Raw genomic sequence first — 21,916 nt, 5'->3', positions numbered from 1 at the left:
TCAGCTTACTGATGTTTTCTGTGTAACACAATATTCTACACACTCCTGCAGCCGCTATAACAGCTGTGTGATGGCATAAGACCTTGAGCTGTAAAAGCAAACTCAGCCAGCCCAGCTCAGAAATTCATTTGCAAATTTCTCTGACAGTATGAAAGGGCGAGTCTTTTCAGTCTGACAAGGCAGCGAAAACGGCTGTAAAGAAGCGTGTCGTGTGTTCTGTTCGTGCAAACCAAACTTTTATTGACAAACCGGACAGCGTGCTATAGGTTTAACGACTGCACTGACAGACTCGGAGGAAAGAACTGATATCCACCCGAGGCCATTCAAAGGTCCAGGCGCTTTTGCACCAACAAAGTGAGATTGACGAATTTAATCGCTGATGCCAGCTGTGAGCCTTTCTAGTCACAAGACCTGCTTCTTATCATGAGACGGGACGCTGAGACATTTCTGCACCACTCGTGAGGCGTCACCAGACAACAATTAGCCTATTGGGGCTAAAGCTGGCTGCTGTTCTAGCGCTATTAGCATCAGCATGCATGGCTTGCCTCCTGGGATTGAAGCGTAAAAAACCACATATCCATAATCACATCTGCATAACTGCATCATTTATTCTGCTTGGGCTCGAACATTTCTGACTTATGGTTTCATGCATTTAAACAGAGTTTGAGTGAATTACCCAAGACAAGAGCATTAGCAAGTGTGTGTGCACAGAAGGTGTTCAATTAGCTGAAATGCTTAATGCAATGCCAACATTGCAGGTTTTATTCTTTTTCCTATCGAAAAAGCACCAGAAACTGCAGCTGTGAATGATATACATGAGATTTCAGACATTTATGGTGTAACAAATGCTGTTCTTTTGAACTGTCTGTTCATCAAAGAATCCTGAAACAAAATGTATTTCGGTTTCCACAACTGTTTACAACATTGATAATAATTAGAAATGTTTCTCGAGCAGCAAATCAGCATATTAGAATGATTTCTGAAGGATCATGTGACACTGAAGACTGGAGTAATGATGCTGAAAATTCAGCTTTGATCACAGGAATAAATTACACGTTACTCTATATACACATAGAAAACAGTTATTTTAAATTGTAATAATATTTCACAATTTTTACTGTATTTTTGATCAAATAAATGCAGCTTTGGTGAGCAGAAGAGACTAAAAATCTAACCGACTCCAAGCTTTCAACCAGTGTGCATGTTGAAATATACTGTATATGAAAGCACCTCTCATGCACAAAGAAAAATGACTGGCTTCTTTCAGCTCATCATTTTTGGGCATTTCGAAATTCATGAGAGAAGAGACAGAGAGAAGCAGTTTGTCATGGCAACCAGAGACATTGCAGCTACAATAAAAGTATCAGCAAATCTCTCAATAAAAAAGAATTCTGGTTTCAGTCCAGCAAACCATAGCAGAGATGCAAACTAGAAGAGACGGACAATATTTAATTTCATTTAAATGACTTTGGGAAGGGACGGGGTTGTAGCTCTTGAAAATGGCCAAATGCTATGGAGCTAGAAATATGACAAAACTGTTTGAATTTGAGTTGTGTAAATCTGAATTTTAGATAAGTGTCATTGGATATTAAGTGCCATTTTATGTGTTTTTTTTTTTTACTTTGATATTTAACAGAACTGAACATTTTTATTGCATTATTTTCTACAATTTTTTTCCTGAATTCTTACACCCTGTCCTAACCCAACACGATAAAAAGTATCTTTTCCATGTTAATCAGAGTTTTTGTCCTAACCAGTCGCGAGGGCGACACGCGACAATTCTATTTTAGAAATGGTTTCTATTTCTCCGCGACGTCACGGCTGGAGCAACGACACAAAGTATTGCAATGATAATATCGGGTACTGTTTATGAGCTTTATTTAATGTTAAAAGCGTCTAATGTGAGTTTGAATATCATTCTGTGTTCCCAGCTTTTTAGCTGTAATGAAAACTACACTGGCTAGTTTACCTCAGATCTTTAAAATAAATAAATGGGCACACGAATGTTCAAACTGTCAATGTGAACAAACAAGTGTATTCTATGACAAAGATTGGTTCAGTCACTCTGAATGTACTCTAAATAATGTTTAAATGGTGTAATATTTATGAATTTTAGTATGTACTTGCCCATTTCATTGTGTCTGCTGTGCTCTTGCCGAGAGAGTCCGCCCACACTCTCTTCTGATTGGCTGTAATTTTTGATTGATTTTATCTAGTGTGGACAGTCAAATTGCTTGTTGCTGGAATCTTAGCACATCACGTCTGGTTAGGACATGGTGTTAGATTGCAAAAATTCAATATTCTGAAATTCAAAATGCAGAAATTCAGATCGTACTGAAAGTATGTCAGAGGTCCAACTTCCGGGTTCCACAGGGAAGAGTAGAGGTTCTCAGAAAAGTCGAATGCTGCATTTTGGCCAGTTAAATCTAATAGGAATATATTAGGCTAATTATAGAGTTATGTGTGACTGTTATGCATGCTAATCATTCCATACTAAATATACTTTATACAAATGTCTCACATGCTGATAATTATTGCTACTAGTAATTGGCCAATTAGTAATTAGACTTTTCCAAGAACCTCTACTCTTCCTTGTGGAACCCGGAAGTTGGACCTCTGACATACTTTATGATCTGAATTTCTGCATTTTGAATTTGAAATCCGGAATTTGAATTGAAACCCAATTTATGCATTTAGAATTTTAGAATATTGAATTTGATGTTTCGAATTTGTTCTTTTTTTGAAAACTTAAAGCTGTATTTTTAATGAGTGGATATTTGCAGTCTAAGAATCTAGAACAACAACAACAACAACAAAAAAAGACACTGTTTGAAAATACATAAATTATGCCATGAAATGTTCAGTTTTGTTAAATATCAAATGACCAGGACTCGAGTTAAAAAAAAAAAAAAAAACCTATATAAAATGGCACGTATTATTCAATTCAGGTAATATTTCAAATGTACACAGTTCAAATTCAAATCGTTTTGTCATATTCCTAGCTCCATACAAATGCCATTGATTCTCACATATGTCACAGTCCTAAAAATGTGTTGCAGGAATTAGAGATGAGATTTGTGAGCCAGTCACGTAGGATTTTCAATGAATAACAACTCGTATTCATGAACGTAAACATCTGTGCATTAGGCCTTGTGGTGTGAAAGCAACAAATACTATCAGCTCTCATCTCACAAATAATACGTAAACATTTGAAAGATTTTTTAGCCTAGTTCATGTGATGCCGAGGCATCTGAGGACTAGGAAACTGTGTCAGCTCTCCAACGCAAAAGTGGCTCATCCAGCAATAGCCGTTCTTCACAACCAACCGGGTGCTATTGTCATGCTGGTGAAATATAACTTAAATCAAACCCTCAGAGAACACCTTTCATGTTTTTGCAGTAATGCAGGGCGATATCTCTTGTGACTCTAGTCACGTGTGGAAATACAACAGGCTTTCCTCAGACCAAAATGTTTTTGACACGAATGCAGTTTAGCTTGGCAAATGATAATTGCTCAGTACATAACCTTAGGGCCATTGATCGCTTTGGCTCATTATATCTAACGTTCTCAGAATAGTAAGTGCACCTCCTGTGCTCTGCTGCGCCTTTACGCTGCAGTATTGAATCATTTCATTAGTTTGGGAGGTAACAGTATGGAATTCTACCTCAACCGCTTGCCTAACAAATTAGATTTAATGAACAAATGTTCTGAAAAGAGCTCCTCGGAGAGTCCAGGCAAAGACTGTATCGCAGAATTCGCTGATTTTCATAAACTGCAAAACCACCATTGTATTAAGACATGGTGTTATGCTGAGAGTCACAGAGGTTACACTTCTACTACAGACATTCTACTTTGCAACTACATGTCAACTAGCAGTCATTAGATTATTAGTAGACTAGTTGCAAAGTTACTTATGGTCAGTAGAATGTTTGTTGATGGTGCATCAAAATAAAGTGTTAGCGGATATTAAACAGACAGTCTACTAATACTCTAATGGCTGCTAGTTGACATGTTGCAAAGTTACTTAGTAGAATTTCTAAAGTGGACCAAGTGTTACTGTTACACTGTTTCTGAAGGATCTATAAATTAAAGGTGGTGAAGCACAGAAAAAGAGACAAAGCTACAGTTCTTTAAACAGGGATAATTTAAAGACTCAATGGTTTTATTGTGCAAATTGTCTCACAGCACCATCAGAATACACTGTGAGCAGGCTAATTGAAGTTTTCCCACTAATTTATTTTTTTTTTTTTGAAAGAAATTATTACTTTTATTCAGCAAAAATGCATTAGATTGATCAAAAGTGACAGTAGACATTTAAAATGTAAAATGTTGTTAAAATAAATGCTGATCACAGGAATACAAAATTCTTTTTTTTGGTGTTAAAAACTACTGTCAAGATTTACTAAAGAAACGCAAAGGCGAAGACAGGGTTACTTTTGCGGCTGACCTTATTGCATATGCATTTGTTGGAGTTTTTACTGGCGAATTTACTGGTATTTGCGGCATTATTTGCCACCCAAAACAAGCTAGTTTTAAAGGGATCCTTGATTATGATTTCACTTTTTTAACTTTAGTTAGTGTGTAATGTTGCTGTTTGAGCATAAACAACATCTGCAAAGTTACGACGCTCAAAGTTCAATGCAAAGAGAGATATTTTCTTTTACAGAAATATACAACTAATGGCTGGTAGGGACTATGATGAGCTTCTTCATAGGTTGGTGACATCACTAACCTTAAAATTTACATAAACCCTGCCCCCGAGAACATGCAACAAAGAGGGTGGGGCCATGTTGTGCTGCTTTAGAGAAGAGGAAGAGTTGTTGTAGTAGAGTGTTGTTGTCATGCCGTCATTTTACGCCGAACTGCTTCACAAATGAGGGTCAATTCAACACAAAAGATGAACATGACGGCACATGCTAGTGGATGAGTTGAATCAACTCCACAGCAACTACATCAATTTATTCACTAACCATTCAGAAACGTCCAGTTTCATTCTAAAAGTTGTAACTTCTTCCTGAGTCTCTCCATCAGTGTCGACTCCGGTTTGAACAATGTAAGGCTGAACACCATTACTGACAATCCTCATTTTGGCTGCGTGAGATTCTCCAGCTTTGTTGTTGTTGAGCTGTTAAAGCTCCGCCCTCTTCTGGAAAGGGGGCGGGAGCAGCAGCTCATTTGCATTTAAAGTGACACACATTAAAACGGCGTGTTTTTGCTCACACCCAAATAGTGGCAAATTTGACAAGCTATAATAAATGATCTGTGGGGGATTTTGAGCTGAAACGTCACAGACACATTCTGGAGACACCAGAGACTTATATTACATCTTGTCATGGATCATGTCAGAGAATTATATGTTTGTTCGGAGCATTTGACTGCAGATTGTTTTATTTGATTTAATGATTTATTTATTTAGTTATTTATCAATTCTTGTTTAATGCAATGCATGCATTTTTTCATTTAGCAGATGCTTTTATTCAAAGTGACTTAGAAATGGGGAACATCACAAGCAGTTTACTATAAGAGTGAACAATATTTCTAACACACAATGAATCAGTGAACTTGTTCGGTACTTTTACAGCGTTGCAGCAAATTTTATTAATGTTGTAGTCATAGTAATGTCAGTTTTCCTAACACAACACTTTTCAAAAGACTTGAAATATATTTTTTGGATTACTTTTATAGTGCTTTTATTGTATTTTTTTTTTAAATCCTAATTGGAGCTTGTCAGACATTATTACAAACTGTCGTTGTTTCAGCATTTTTCAGAATGTCTGCATTTACAGCATATGGCTTTGAAAAGATATGAAGGAGTATTTCTTTGTGAACTATTCCTTTAATATGCAAAGCAGGAAAAGTAAGGCTAGATATCTGATATAAAATATTACTTTGCACGTGAGCTGAAGCATCTTTATTGCAGGTCCAAACTAGTAGAGAAAGATATTTTAAGAAAGATCTTCAAATCAGGCTTTCTCATTTAAATTTCATTTCTCCCCCTTGTTCCATGAGCTCCTATCTTCAAACCAATCTCCTTATGTAAATTGGATCTGATCTAATATATATAAAAAGAGAGACCAGCAGCGTACAGTACCCTCTCATTTACTGTTATTCTTACGGCACGGCTCTTCTCTGGAACCGCATTCATCTTTTACCCATTGTCGTCTTTCTGCTCTTGCTCGATCCGCCGCCGCCGTCTTCTGAAAGGTATTCGGGGAATTTGTTTTCTTTTTACCCCACATTTACCATTGCATTTCTTTCTTTTGGTAAATAATGCTATTTCATCCCGCCGACTGTATGAAAGCACTTCATAATAATCACACTATTTTTGAAGTTGGAAAGTTTGGATTCTCTTGGCCTTTCAGATCTCTTTGGTGTTCTCTGCTAATATAGCGCATGCAAAATGTGTTTTTGCTGCTCGGGTTTCACGCTACAACACTCTGTGTGTTTCTGTAGTGTATTTCGCCTAAAGTGACATTGTGAAAGGACATGTATTGCTAAGTAAGAGCACTGAATAAAAGCTGATTGATAGGCTTTAGTTTTCAAAGCTGACTTTTGAAGTGCCGTACACTGGAGAATGAATTTCTGGGGGTTTGAAGAAAAAGTGTGGAGGTCTTTGTTGAAGGACTTCTGTGGAAGTCTCAGAAACATATCTATATATTTAATATTTTCTATTAAAGCTCTCAAAGTCAGAGGAGCTACTGTAATGTGCATTCAGTAGTCTTAATCTGACCAGCCTGTATGTTCAATTAAGACACTTAAATGCTATATAAAACTGCAACTGTTAAGGGAAAGGGATACTTAAATTAAAATATTCATGAATTAAACTTAAAGAGCCTGAAGAAGAAACTCTCTAAGATTACAAAACCATTATAAACATAAATTGAAACCCAAGTTCAATTGCCCAAATAAATTGGTTGTTTTGGAGGCGTTCGCAATGTTCTGTCTCTAAACAATTTAGCCTGTAATCTAAAACTGATTCGTTTTATCAGCAGCTTTTGCAGTATTTGTGAATGTTTCTGTATCACTGGCGCTATCAGACAAAACTAAAGTACGATACGTCACGAGAGCTGTATTTTACACTGATTTTACTGTACAAAAAGAATTGTTGGATTAACTTAAAAAATGAAGTTACCTGGTTGCCTTACAATTTTGAATTCATTTAAATTAAAAATTTGAGTTAATACAATGAAGGCAATTGGTTTAATTAACAGAAACTCGAAATATTATGTTATCTGAACCGCATTAATTATTGAAGTTGATTTGACAGTAGAAAAAATGTTGCGATAACAAATCATGAAAATAAATTTTACAGTGTGACGCTTATCTTAGTGCCTCATTTATACATAAGAAAGTTAGTACAGTATATGCGTAATATTCTGTATAATATGCATGCGACTTATTATCTGCATTACTTTGGCAGAAGATTTATTTATTTAGAAATAATAATAATAATAATAATTTATGATAATACTGCAATTCTTATTATTTTCTTATTTTTTTATACACATGCATATGATTAATGAGCTGCATAACTTTGGCACAAGTTTGTTTGTCTGTTTATTTGTTTATTTAATAATAATAATAATAATAATAATGTTGATGACAATGATGATAATATCTAATTAATTATAATAATACTACAATTCTTTTTTTTTGTATACACATGCATATGATTAATGATCTGCAAAACGTTGACACAAATTTTGTTTTGATTTATTATTAATAATAATAATAATAATAATGCAACTCATATTCTTTTCTTATTTTTATACACATGCATATAATTTTTATTAGTTTATTTGTTTTTTATATGAAATATAAATGATGATGATGATAGATAATCAATAATATTATTAATAATTAGCTATTAATAATAAACAAATTAATAATTATTAATTATACTTATTTTAATTTTTAAGCATATGATTAATGATCTGCGTAACTTTGGCACATGTTTATTTGTATAATAATAATAATAATAATAATAATAATAATAATAAAATAATAATAATATAATAATAATAATAATAATAATAATAATCATTAATAATAATAATTTATTAATGGACATTTATTAATGGTTAATGGTCTGCATTAGTTTGGCACAAATGTAGTTTAGTTTTGATTTATTTATTTATTTCTATAATAATAATAGTAATAATAATAATAATAATAATAATAATTTATTTTTAAATATTTTAAAAAATATAATAATAATTTATTATTTATAATAATCATATTTTCTATTTTATTTATAAATAAACAAACAAACAAACAAACAAACAAACTAACTGCTTTATTTTATAATCAATTTAAAAATAAGAATTTAAACTTTGTTGAACATTGGTCATTTAGCATATTTCTGTCATATTACTATGGTAAATCTGTGATAAAATCACTGTCTGTTTGTAAGGCCATGTTAATAGTTAAAGTCCAAAACAACTGTAACGGCAAAACCATAGAGGCGACCAGAAAATAAGAACAAGGAATATTCAGGAGTCAGTTGCCATGAGCGACCCCTCCACCAGCCTTCAGAGACACAGACAGACTGAATGTGAAATGCAGGGAAGATGGACGGCTAAAAAGAAGAGTCTTTGAGACGTAGAGAAGGGACTGGGAGTATTGTTGGGGTGTGTGTGTGTGTGTGTGTGTGAGTAAAGCTCAAGAAGGCCTCGGCCGAAGGGCTGGATGGTGAGTGTTTATCCCTCGCTGCAGCCGCTTTCTGAAGCATCACCTCAGGAAGAGACATTAAAGCACCGCAACTCCACGCTGATCTCCTAATACACATGCGCACACACACACACACACACACATGCACACACACCGCGGGGTCGGTGCACGGATGCTATCGTCTACGAGCAGACAATCCTGCCCTCCGGTTCTTCAGTTACAGCTCTGATTAAGAGATTAAATCACTTCTAAATCTGTGCTTTATTGTGCCAGAGCACATCTTTCTCAACCTCTCTAACGGTTGGCCAGGAGTTTGCCCTCTTTTCCTGAGCCGCCCTGATTTCTGCAGCTTTGCATAGAAAATCTGTTTACATGGTGCCGCTAAACCACTTTTCTTTAATTTTGTCTGAGAATCAAAAAAGTTTGGTCTAAAAATTCTGGTATTCCAGATGCTGTCAGTTTGAATGATGTAATAATGATGGAGCTCTGAAAACTACATGTGAAGCCATAAGGTCCAAAGTACTGGACGTCACATAGCTCTCAAATGTCATTCACAATCCTGATATGATTCATTTTTAAGAGGAAGGACCTGTAAATAATTAAAATATTATTTTCTACATGGAGGCGTTAGAAGTTAGAAGTAAATCCTTAGGCTCTGTGTGCGTCTGTACGCGTCTGTTAAACAGTCAGATGCTGCTCTCTAAAAAATGCTGGGTTAAAAACAACCCAAGTTAGATTGAAAATGGACAAACCCAGCGATTGGGTTGTTTTAACCCAGCAGTTGGGTTAAATGTTTGCCTGACCTACTGGGTAGTTTTATTTAACTAAACTATTGTTTAAAAATGACTATATATCTGACTTAAAATGAACTCAAAATATGTTGGAAATTAAAAATCAGACACATAATTACTAGAGGCAACAATAATAATCAAAAGGTGGACATTTATTAATAAGCAATTTAATAAATGTTTATTGTTTATTATTCAATAAACTTGTTCAGAAATGTTCAGTTATTAAATATTAATAAATGTTAATTTCCAACATACTTTGGGTTCATTTTAAGCAAGAAATACAGTCATTTTTAAAGAATAGCAAAAATTTAACCCAACCGCTGGGTTAAAGCAACCCAATTTCTGGGTTAAAACAACCCATTCGCTGTGTTAAAACAACCCGTTTGCTATGTTAAAACAACCCATTCACTGGGTTAAAGCAACCCATTCACTGGGTTAAAGCAACCCAATTTCTGGGTTAAAACAACCCAATTTCTGGGTTAAAACAACCCAATCGCTGGGTTAAAACAACCCATTTGCTGGGTTAAAACAATCCAATTTCTGGGTTAAAACAACCTGTTTGCTATGTTAAAGCAACCCAATTTCTGGGTTAAAACAACTCAATTTCTGGGTTAAAACAACCCATTCGCTGTGTTAAAACAACCCGTTTGCTATGTTAAAACAACCCATTCACTGGGTTAAAGCAACCCAATTTCTGGGTTAAAACATCCCAATCGCTGGGTTAAAACAACCCATTCGCTGGGTTAAAACAACCCAATTTCTGGGTTAAAACAACCCAATTTCTGGGTTAAAACAACCTGTTTGCTATGTTAAAGCAACCCAATTTCTGGGTTAAAACAACCCAATTTCTGGGTTAAAACAACCCAATCGCTGGGTTAAAACAACCCATTCGCTGGGTTAAAACAACCTGTTTGCTATGTTAAAGCAACCCATTCACTGGGTTAAAGCAACCCAATTTCTGGGTTAAAACAACCCAATTTCTGGGTTAAAACAACCCATTCACTGGGTTAAAACAACCTGTTTGCTATGTTAAAACAACCAATTTGCTGTGTTAAAACAACCTGTTTGCTATGTTAAAGCAACCCAATTTCTGGGTTAAAGCAACCCAATTGTTGGGTTAAAACAACCCAATTGCTGAGTTAAAACAACCTGTTTGCTATGTTAAAGCAACCCAATTTCTGGGTTAAAGCAACCCAATTGTTGGGTTAAAACAACCCAATCGCAGAGTTAAAACAACCTGTTTGCTATGTTAAAGCAACCCATTTGCTGGGTTAAAACAACCTGTTTGCTATGTTAAAGCAACTCAATCGCTATGTTAAAGCAACCCAATTTCTGGGTTAAAACAACCCAATCGCTGGGTTAAAACAACCCATTAACTGGGTTAAAACAACCCATTCGCTGGGTTAAAACAACCTGTTTGCTATGTTAAAACAACCAATTTGCTGTGTTAAAACAACCTGTTTGCTATGTTAAAGCAACCCAATTTCTGGGTTAAAACAACCCAATTGTTGGGTTAAAACAACCCAATCGCAGAGTTAAAACAACCTGTTTGCTATGTTAAAGCAACCCATTTGCTGGGTTAAAACAACCCAATTGCTGAGTTAAAACAACCTGTTTGCTATGTTAAAGCAACCCATTTGCTGGGTTAAAACAACCTGTTTGCTATGTTAAAGCAACTCAATCGCTATGTTAAAGCAACCCAATTTCTGGGTTAAAACAACCCAATCGCTGGGTTAAAACAACCCATTAACTGGGTTAAAACAACCCATTCGCTGGGTTAAAACAACCTGTTTGCTATGTTAAAACAACCAATTTGCTGTGTTAAAACAACCTGTTTGCTATGTTAAAGCAACCCAATTTCTGGGTTAAAACAACCCAATTGTTGGGTTAAAACAACCCAATCGCAGAGTTAAAACAACCTGTTTGCTATGTTAAAGCAACCCATTTGCTGGGTTAAAACAACCCAATTGCTGAGTTAAAACAACCTGTTTGCTATGTTAAAGCAACCCAATTTCTGGGTTAAAGCAACCCAATTGTTGGGTTAAAACAACCCAATCGCAGAGTTAAAACAACCTGTTTGCTATGTTAAAGCAACCCATTTGCTGGGTTAAAACAACCTGTTTGCTATGTTAAAGCAACTCAATCGCTATGTTAAAGCAACCCAATTTCTGGGTTAAAACAACCCAATCGCTGGGTTAAAACAACCCATTAACTGGGTTAAAACAACCCATTCGCTGGGTTAAAACAACCTGTTTGCTATGTTAAAACAACCAATTTGCTGTGTTAAAACAACCTGTTTGCTATGTTAAAGCAACCCAATTTCTGGGTTAAAGCAACCCAATTGTTGGGTTAAAACAACCCAATTGCTGAGTTAAAACAACCTGTTTGCTATGTTAAAGCAACCCAATTTCTGGGTTAAAACAACCCAATCGCTGGGTTAAAACAACCCAATCGCTGGGTTAAAACAACCCAATCGCTGGGTTAAAACAACCCATTCGCAGAGTTAAAAACAAAACAAACAAAAAAACTAGGTTTGTCCATTTTCAACCTAACTTGGTTTATTTTTAACCCAGCATTTTTTACAGTGTCTGAATGCTTGTACTTTTCGCATTAAATGTGCTTCATACTTTTGGTTTGCTGCAAACCAAACCCACTGCCTTTACTTGTGTACACTGGAAAGTTATGTAAAACTACTCCTTTTTATTTGGTGCTTATTAGAATAAGTAACAGCGCAGATATGAAACTCTCTCATTCTCTAATGCTGAGCGTTTTGGGAAAATCTCTAGTGAATCTTGTCTGTAGTCTGTTACTGATGTCTCTGAAATGGAACGGGATGCTAAGTCAGCAAAGAGGAGGCTTGCAGCACAATACTTACTGACACTTACCTGTAGAAAAGCTTGCAAATCACTTTCAAAGCACACACACACATTTGTATGATCTGTGTGCATTTGGATAAGAACAAACTGCGTGAAACAGCCCTAGCAACTCATTTCACCTCCATAAATGTGATGCACTTTTAGAGTGAAATGAGTAATAATATTAGGCAAGACTTTATTATAATCATTGGAAATTGATTTGATAGTGAAAATTGGCCGTTCTACTTCAAAATAGAGACCTGAATGTTATTTGCTGTTTGGCTATTGCTTGTTATTGTGCAATGGACCGAATAAAGGTCTAGGTTATGTCAGGGGAAAAGGAAAGAGGCAGAGCACATTATTTATATCTTAAAGAAACATTACTAACACATTTCATTTTCTTTATAATAGCATGCAGTGATGAATCATTCACAATAAGAGCAGAAATGTGCTTTAGAAGTAAATAGGGTCATTAATGATTTCATGTCGACAAACTGTGAATGTTGTTCCTCACTTTTTTATTGTCTTTGTCATTTCACAAGTGTGTCCTTTTCACAGATTTCTGGTTTCTTCACTCCAGTGACGTGTTGCTCATGTAAATAGCTAGCATTACATGCAGAGGGTTATTTGTTTCCCTTTCTGAATGCCAGATATATGCATGGAATTTCGAAACTCACGCACGGCACAGAATGCTGATTCCTTTCTTTCCCAAATAATCAGACCTCATAAGTGATGCACATTTCCTTTTCTGTAGCTCATTAAACGGCTCACAGCTTACAAAACATGCAATACGACACGTGGGGCTGTTTGTTTTTTAGTGCATAACCATGGTGAGATGGGTAACACATTACAATAAGGTCCTATTAGTTAAAGTTAGTTAATGCATTAACTAATATTAAATGCCCCTTTTATGCTTTTTTGTGAATGTAAAAGGTCCGCAAAATAGTGCCGAGTAGAGTACACCAATCACAACAATCACAACTGGGCCATCTGACCAATCAGAGCAGAGCAGGCTCTCAGAAAGGCGGGGTTTAGAGCAACATGTTCTAAAAACAATACGACCATATAGGTTGTTTGTCACTTCCCTGAAATACGACCCATAGGAGCGTTTACTAAACTGGCGCCCCTTTCGACAACAGGACACTTTCATTTTAATGCATTGTTCCCTTTTATCTGCGTCATATTTCGGGTTGCTCAACTGGCAGAGCATTGCAATAACAACATGCAATCATGTGATCATGCAATCGTGGGTTCGATCCCAGGGAACCCATGTGCTCATAAAGTGCATATGCACTATAAATCACTAAAGGTTAGGTTTAGGGGTGGGGTGGGTGTAGTCGTTAATAAAAAAATGAGTTTTGCTAAATGGAAATAGGTGAAATGGTATAAAAAGTCCACACATTTTGGCATTTTGATTGGTAACGACAGTCATTTTATGACGACGGACGGAACACGACACTGTCATTATTTTTACGCCCACTAGAGGGTGCATGACTTCAAAACGTAAATATAGGTCGTAATAAGGTGCTTGAAAAACGACCTATAGGGTCAGGGTTTTTTTTTTTTTGGAGGACAGTCTTGTTAAGGATACTAAATCCTTGATTGAACTGTGTCAGACACTGAGAGAAAAGAGATGATGCTGAAATGTAAATTATGAGAAAATGAAGTGTTTTTGCCTGTAAACATTCTGTAGGAGACTCCAAAACAAATTAATGAGCATAACAGCATAATAGGGGCACTTTAGCTAACAGTATTTTGTTATTAATCATTGTTAACATTAGATAATGAAAATACAACTGCTCATTGTGCATCATTGTGCATAGTAAATGTTAGAATTAACATTAACTGAGATTGATAAATGATAAAAGTATTGTTAGTTAGTTCATACTTAACTAATGACACCTTGCAATAAAGTATTGTACACAACCTGTTGTAATTCTAGTAGTATTTCTATAAAAAGCATAAATATACATCCCAGTCAGAAGTATCTGTTTCATGCAAGTGCATTATTAATTTCAGGTAGTTGCAAATCTTATCTGACTTGCAAACTTGCACCGTTTGACTGGGTTCGCTCGCTCGCTGCACAACTACACAAAATGGTTGTTCCGTTACAGTTTTACAGTGACACGAGTTCACACGAAGTTAGATGTAATGGGAGAAATGTGTGGGAGAGACCGTATCTCTGGGCTTTTTCTCAGACTTTACTGGCTCTGGGTATTTTAGCAGAGCGCCGGCACCTCTGTCTCCATGACGACTTTGCGGAAGGCACTTGCTGGATCTGGCCTTGCTATTACAGCTAACACAATAGCCCATTAGAGAGCGAACTGATCGTGTGTGTGTGTGTGTGTGTGTGACTGCTCTAGCAGCAGGGATCGCTGATATTTATTCAGGATGGATAGCAGTTTGGGCGTGGCTATTTTCATAAATGCTTTGTTAGTTAAATACCAGCTGGAACTAGATTTGCATTTCTTGTAGGAAGCAGCAGTGCATTCAAGGCAACAAAAGGAAAGTTTTAGGTAAGTTGAGGCTTTGAAGTTTCACATCAGACTCCTGATGTGACACAATATTCTTTTTATGTTGATTATTGATGAATAATTGCTTAGATTTCAGTCTCACACAAGCCTTGGAATATAGTGCCTAACAAAAGTACTTTATGGTTATTTGTTTTTATATTTTTCAACCTTGGTTACTAAATCCTTGTTGTTCAGAAAATATCAGCGAGAACATTGTTCTGTGTTTGATAGAAGAAAGTAAGTCATACAGGTTTAGAATGACATGAGGGGAGTAAATGATGACAATAAGTTTGAATAGAGTCTGTTTGTACAGAATATTCAGTTGTTCAGGCAGAAACTTCTGTAGAAGAAGAATAGAATATTTGGATAGCAGCTTTATCTGCTGCTTGTATTACAGCATCTGTATAGTGTTTCCTCCATATCACTTCACTGTTACTGTGTGGTCAAACTGAACTTAATAGTTGTTGTTGATGTGTAAATGTGGGCGGACTTATGTTAATTTGCTAGGATTGTCATGATTTACTTACCACTTTGTGGTTGGGACCTATAATGCCCTTTTCTCTAGATGTAATATAAGTCTCTGGTGTCTCCAGAATATGTCTGTGAAGTTTCAGCTCAAAATACCCCACAGATGATTTATTATAGCTTGTCAAATTTGCCGTTTTTGTGTGTGTGTCTCTTTAAATGCAAATGAGCTGCTGCTCCCCGCCCCCTTTCCAGAAGAGGGCGGAGCTTTAACAGCTCAACAACAACAAAGCTGGAGAATCTCACGCAGCCAAAATGAGGATTTTCTTCAGCCTTACATTGTTCAAACCGGAGTCGACACTGATGGAGAGACTCAGGAAGAAGTTACAACTTTTAGAATGAAACTGGACGTTTCTGAATGGTTAGTGGATAAATTGATGTAGTTGCTGTGGAGTTGATTCAACTCATCCACTAGCATGTGCCGTCATGTTCATCTTTTGTGTTGAATTGACCCTCGTTTGTGAAGAAAACGTAAAATGACGGCATGTCAACAACACTCTACTACAACAACTCTTCCTCTTCTCTAAAGCAGCCTAACATGGCCCCGCCCCCTTTGTTGCGTGTTCTCGGGGGCGGGGTTTGTGTAAATTTTAGGGTTTGTGATGTCACCAACCCAGGAAGAAGCTCATTGTAGCCCCAACCAGCCATTTGTTGTAGTCCTTAAAAAACCTTATTTGATCAAAAATACAATAAAAATATCTGTTTTCTATGTGAATATATAGTAAAATGTAATTTATTCCTGTGATCAAAGCTGAATTTTCCAGTCTTCAGTGTCACATGATCCTTCAGATTTATTCTAATATGCTTATCAATGTTGAAAACAGTTGTGCTGCTTCATATTTTAGTGGAAACCGTGACGGATTTTATTTTTCAGGATTCTATGATGATTAGAAAGCTCAAAAGAACAGCATTTATTACTTTTGGTCAATTTAATGCCATGTACAAGATTTAATTTCTTTTCACTGAGCCCAAATCTTTGGTATGCTAAAGTATGTTATTGAGCAAACTCATTAATTGAAAAAGTTCAATTTTCATTAATTAAACATGGCCTTTTCTCATGACCTATTTCTCAATGAGTAAACATCGCTTCAGGTTTTTAAAATAATCAAGTAAACAATTACTCCCAAAGAACAATTAAACAGATTAAAAGCAGTGAGTGATTTTCTCTTTTGTGTTTTGGCACTATTGTTGTCTAAGCACATAATAGACAGCATCATGCTGTCGACATCACAGTGACATCACGAAGATTTCAGAATGATTCATAGTACATCAATCTCTTGTGTTTCAGAAGGCTATGGAAAATGAGCTCGTTCATGATGTCAGCGACTCCTCTAGCTGCGCTGGTTTATATATTCAGGACGGTTAAGAGGTGGGGTGGGGGATATTTTTGTAAGTGCTTCGTCAGGACAAAGTTAGCGTGATTAGGCTGTAGTTAAAACATAATTAAAAGCGCTTAAACAGAGGCAGAACGGTCCCAGAGGAGGCGGAGAGGACCTCAGGGGGAACAGCGAGATAGTGATTAAATGAAGTCTGTGGGTTATCGAATCCGCCGGGGTGAACAAAGCGATACAGCTTCTCTTCTAGTCTGTCTCTCTCTCGCTCTTTGCTTCGCTCTGACAGCAAAATATATGTAATGACTGTGTTTTTTTAACCCACTTTAGTTCCCCCCGATTCTCTTCAAAAGACTGACATGGGTGTGCGAGGAGATTTCTGTCATTTATCAGTGTGAGGGAGTGAGCGAGAGAGGCCAGCCTGCCATTTTCTCTCCCTTCCATTAACAAATTACCTCCCCTCCCTACGCTGCGATTAGATGTACATCCCGAAAATTAATTTGCCTCTTAGTAAGAAAACAATTAAGTAGACTCTATTGTGAGACCCTGAATGTGTGTCTGTGTGTGTGTGTGTGTGTGTATGTGTGTGTGTGTGTGTGTGTGTGTGTGTGTGTGTGTGTGTATGTGTGTGTTTTCCAGGGCCTTAGAGGATGAGAAATAGGAGTGAGTCACTCTGGAGTCTGATGAATGTAGGATGTGTTTGCTTGTGAAGGAAGTAAGAAGAATGGCCGTTCGCACGGATAACGCATGTAGTGCATGTGAATGATCTTATACGACAGAGCGGCGAGAACGACACTCATTTCACAGCTAATTAGGCCCATTTTGATACATATGTATGAAAATGTAGATGCATTATTCTTGTATTGTGATAACGCTTATCATGTATCATGCTAACTCAACGAATACCTGGATTTTGTTTCGGGGTGGATATTTTTGGCTCTGAAAATCAGATTGAAGCTGCTTTAAACAGTGTTGGGTTACTTTGAGATACTTTTAAACTTTCCAGTTTTTTTGCTACTCATAATTTATATAATCATTTGATTGAATCAGTGAATCAGATGATTGAATTGGTGAATCAGATGATTGAATCAATGAATCAGATAATTGAATTGGTGAATCAAATGATTGAATCAATGAATCTTTTTTTTTTTAATCGTTTGAATCAAATTATTTGGCTCTAATTTATTTGCTTAAATTAATTAAACTTTTTAACTCATCCATTGACAGTATATGCAGGTTATACTAACTGAAACTAAAACTAAAACCATACAAAAAAAAATGCTTGAAATGAATTGCATATATATATATTTGCAATTCATTTCAATATATATAATGTGTGTGTGTGTATATATATATATATATATATATATATGTATATATAAACATGTATAAATATATCACTTTTTTATTTCAGATAGTTGTCAATTAGTTTAATTAACTAATTAAACTAATTTACTAACTAAAACTAAATCATAAAAAAAAGAAGTATTTAAAAAGAATCTATACAAGAAATCATACAAAACGACAAAACACAACTAAATTACTAAAGCTGTAACTATAATTAACAGAAAATTTTAAATAAAAATATAATAATAATAAAAAAATCCTAATATTTATAAAGCATCTTAACAATACTAAAATAAAATTGGTACTACAAAATCTGTTTTGGTGTACATTTGCATCCACAACACACAAAAAAACAGCAATATAGCTGGTTTATAAACAGCTGAATATTTGTCAGCGGGTAGTAAAGTGCTGCTGCTTGGAATTAGTTCCTCCCCAATTGCTTGTAAAATAGAAAATGATGATCAAATAATTTGTAAAAGTGTTATGCTTAGGCATATATCCAGATGTGTGCTGTATTCAGGTGTCTGGATTGCAGTGAAAGTCTTCAGATCGTAGTTCATAAGCGACCTGCAGGGATTTGGATGGGGAATTGCGCTGTGCGAATTACATGTAGGACAGATTGTGTGAGTGAATTTGTGCCATCGTTTTATTTCCATAATTCCTTTAGCGATCGGGGTGGTAAAACAACACACTGCGCGTGCAAATAAACTGCACTATCGACGAGCTGAATCCCCCCTCAAGTGGGCAGCTGCTATTCAGAGGTGGATTGTGGGGAAGGAGAAGATTACCGCTCCGAAATCCCATCGCCGGTGCCAAATGAAGTCAAGGGTTTGCCACACAGCAAATTTTGCTGACTCTTAGGGATTACAGACTTTAGCAGGTCCTAATGCGTCTGCTGGTGAGACGCGGCCCACCCAACGCTCGCAGGCGATGTGTGTGTTCATTTGCTTTCACCATCTGTCAGTTTGTTGTAATTGATGGCGCATCATAATCTGATGCACGGAAGGTATTTATCTAACGTTTATTAATTTGTGCTCAGCTAATGTAATCTAATCAGGTGGTGTAGGACGGCACGTACATGATGAGGAAAGTATGTTGGTGTGGGAATGAAGTGGATGTATTCAGCTTTTTATTTATAGGCCGTTGGTGTATCAAACATGTTACTTACAGTGATTTCTCAGACCTGGATCAGCGTTCTTATCAGATATTAGGGTTAAGCTTCTGGCTGAGGTTGGGAGCTTAAAAAACGTTATTATCATTACTCTTTGATTTTAAGAGTAGTAAGTGATTAGGAATCGATTGCAATGGTTAGATTTATGGTTCTTTGACAGTTGTTGTCAAACATAAGTGATTTTGGTAAGTTGTCTTAGTTCACTTCAGAATTCAAATTTCCTGATAATTTACTCACCCCCATGTCAAGATGTTTATATCTTTCTTTCTTCAGTCAAAAGGAAATGAAAGTTTTTGAGGAAAACAAAACATTTGGACCTTCAACCCGTTGAACCCCAGTGAAGTCCACTATATGGAGAAAAATCCTGGAATGTTTTCCTCAAAAACCTTCATTTCTTTTCGACTGAATAAAGAAAGACATAAACATCTCGGATGACATGGAGGTGAGTGAATTATCAGGAAATTTGAATTCTGAACTAATCATGCAGGTTTTTGATCATCTGATTATACTTGAAATTTGACAATTTTCAAGTCAGATTTGAAACTTTCCATGCATCCACCATGCAGGTCTAACAATCATACTTTCATTTATAGTTGGCTAGTTATTGAATGGACAGTGCATTCGGATTCTGCAATCAGATTTAAATCTATGCATGTAAACAGCTAGAGCTGCACAAACATACAGGTTAGAGATCCATGTGCTTCCATGCAATATGCAAATAGAGAAGTTCATTTAAAAGGAACAAGTGAGATTTATTTGTGAAAGTAATCTTTTATCAATTAATTGAATAAGAAAATAAAATGTATTCCTAAGTAATTGCAAAGACAGTTTCGAAACAGCACTTTAAACACAATTCAGAATGTCTGAATGCAATCAAAGTTGTTACTACAGTATGTATGTCTCACTATTAATTAAATGCACACAAACTCATAATATGCATTCTGTTTTTTTAGTTTTTCTCGGGGTTCTGCTACACTTCCTTCTCTGCATGTGATTATGGTGAACATACCTGCTTGATTGGGGCTTGACATGCAAATTTTAGGTGGATATTGCATGTAAATTTTTTGTTATAATCATCATGCAGTGGAATTGAAAAACATGCAGTACTCTGTTCATTTCCTGCTTCTGTATTCCAAACATGTACGTCTATGCTCTATAGAATTAGAATGCTGTCAAAGTCTATTAACTCACGTGTAATTGTACCTTTAGGCCTCACAAAAATACCTTTTACATTAATGGGAGGTTTCGTCCACACAGCAATCTTTTTCTTGTTCTGTGGAGCCCACGGGTTTCAACAGCATTGCTATTTTTACCACAGTCTCAGTGGTGTGTGTTATTGTTTGTATATGTTTAATTATATAAAGATTCCCTCATTTATTGACTTATAACCCATTTAGCAATTCAAAAGTAGCATGAGAGTGAATTAAAGGATACAAGATTTGTTGCATCAGCAAAAACTCGTCAGTGATGCCAAAAGTAACTTAAATAACACTTAAAAATGAATGAAATGTCTGAAATGTCATTGCATCAGATGATAAAATATGTAATTTCTGGTAAGGAATCCACTAAAAATCATCACTTGATTGATGACATTGAGCAAAAATGCTAAAGAAAAGCAAAGCTCGCAGAGATAAAAAATCCTGCAGCATTTGTTTGATATTCTGTTATCGAATTCAATGACGTTCATACATTTTTAAGTGTGTCTTAAGTGTCCAAGTGCATTTGGGGCTGCTGTACCTCATATGATGAACATTTGTAAGCAGGAACTATGTTGGTAAACTCAAGTTCAGCCTAGAAGCTAAGTGGCTTTTAGTTTGATACTTATAGAGAGTCTTTAGTGTGTTACGTGTTGCGGTTGCTGATTTAGATCTTTTCACATCAGCAATGGAATTTACCACTATAATTACACCATCTAAAGCTTTTTGACAAGATGCCCAGAAATAAAAATCTGCACAGTGCAATAAAACAAGAAGTGTGCAGTAGTTTCCCGTTCAAGCATGATTTTTAAGGAGGAGTCCTGACAACTGAAGGACCCCTATACAGTCCACTCGGGAATCCAATCGCAGGGCTAACTGGGGCAGAATGCTTGTAAAGTGGTTTTGAAAAACCGCAGCTCAGTGCCTGTCGCACAAAGAAAAACAATGCAGAGATTCTGGATTCAATATTAGCTATATAACAGAGTGATTTGTAATATGAAAGTCACATATTCTGCATCAAATCAGGTTTGATTACAGTAGTTAGCTGTACCAAACCTGTGTGCCCCTGAAGTCAATAATTTTATCCCTTAGAACTCATCTTTGATAATCAAAATGGCATATTTAAATGTTTATTTTTTCCTGTGAAAATAATTTCTTCATGCCTTAAAATAGCTTGAATGTAATTTGACACCCTTACTTCATTTAGTATATGCGATACCATGAATGTGCAAATTAGTCCCCGCCTCCACTCAATCACACCAGCTCAGATTACCTGATTCACTCGCTCAACTGTAGTAAATGCCACACAATGGCCTTCCTTCCTTCCTTCCTTCCTTCCTTCCTTCCTTCCATTGAATAAAAAGAAGGTAATTGCAACTTTTTATCTCAATTCTGACGTTTTTTCACACAGTTGAGACTTTACATCTCGCAATTCTGACTTTTTTCTCAGAATTGCGTGAAATAAACACAATTTTGAGTTATAAAGTCAGAACTGTGTGATAAAAACTAACAAATGC

At 36.0% G+C, this 21,916-nt stretch overlaps 1 protein-coding gene across 1 annotated transcript in view; it reads left to right on the top strand.

The window, feature by feature from the left end:
- Positions 1-21,916, top strand: part of LOC125273361 (cadherin-22) — a 240,439-nt gene that overhangs the window by 50,317 nt on the left and 168,206 nt on the right. The gene's annotated exons all lie outside the window — the stretch shown is intronic.

The sequence above is a fragment of the Megalobrama amblycephala genome, linkage group LG8 (genome assembly GCF_018812025.1).
Source record: "Megalobrama amblycephala isolate DHTTF-2021 linkage group LG8, ASM1881202v1, whole genome shotgun sequence".
NCBI lineage: Eukaryota > Metazoa > Chordata > Actinopteri > Cypriniformes > Xenocyprididae > Megalobrama > Megalobrama amblycephala.
The sequence above is the reverse complement of the archived record's forward strand: the minus strand, read 5'-3'. Positions and strand labels throughout refer to the sequence as shown.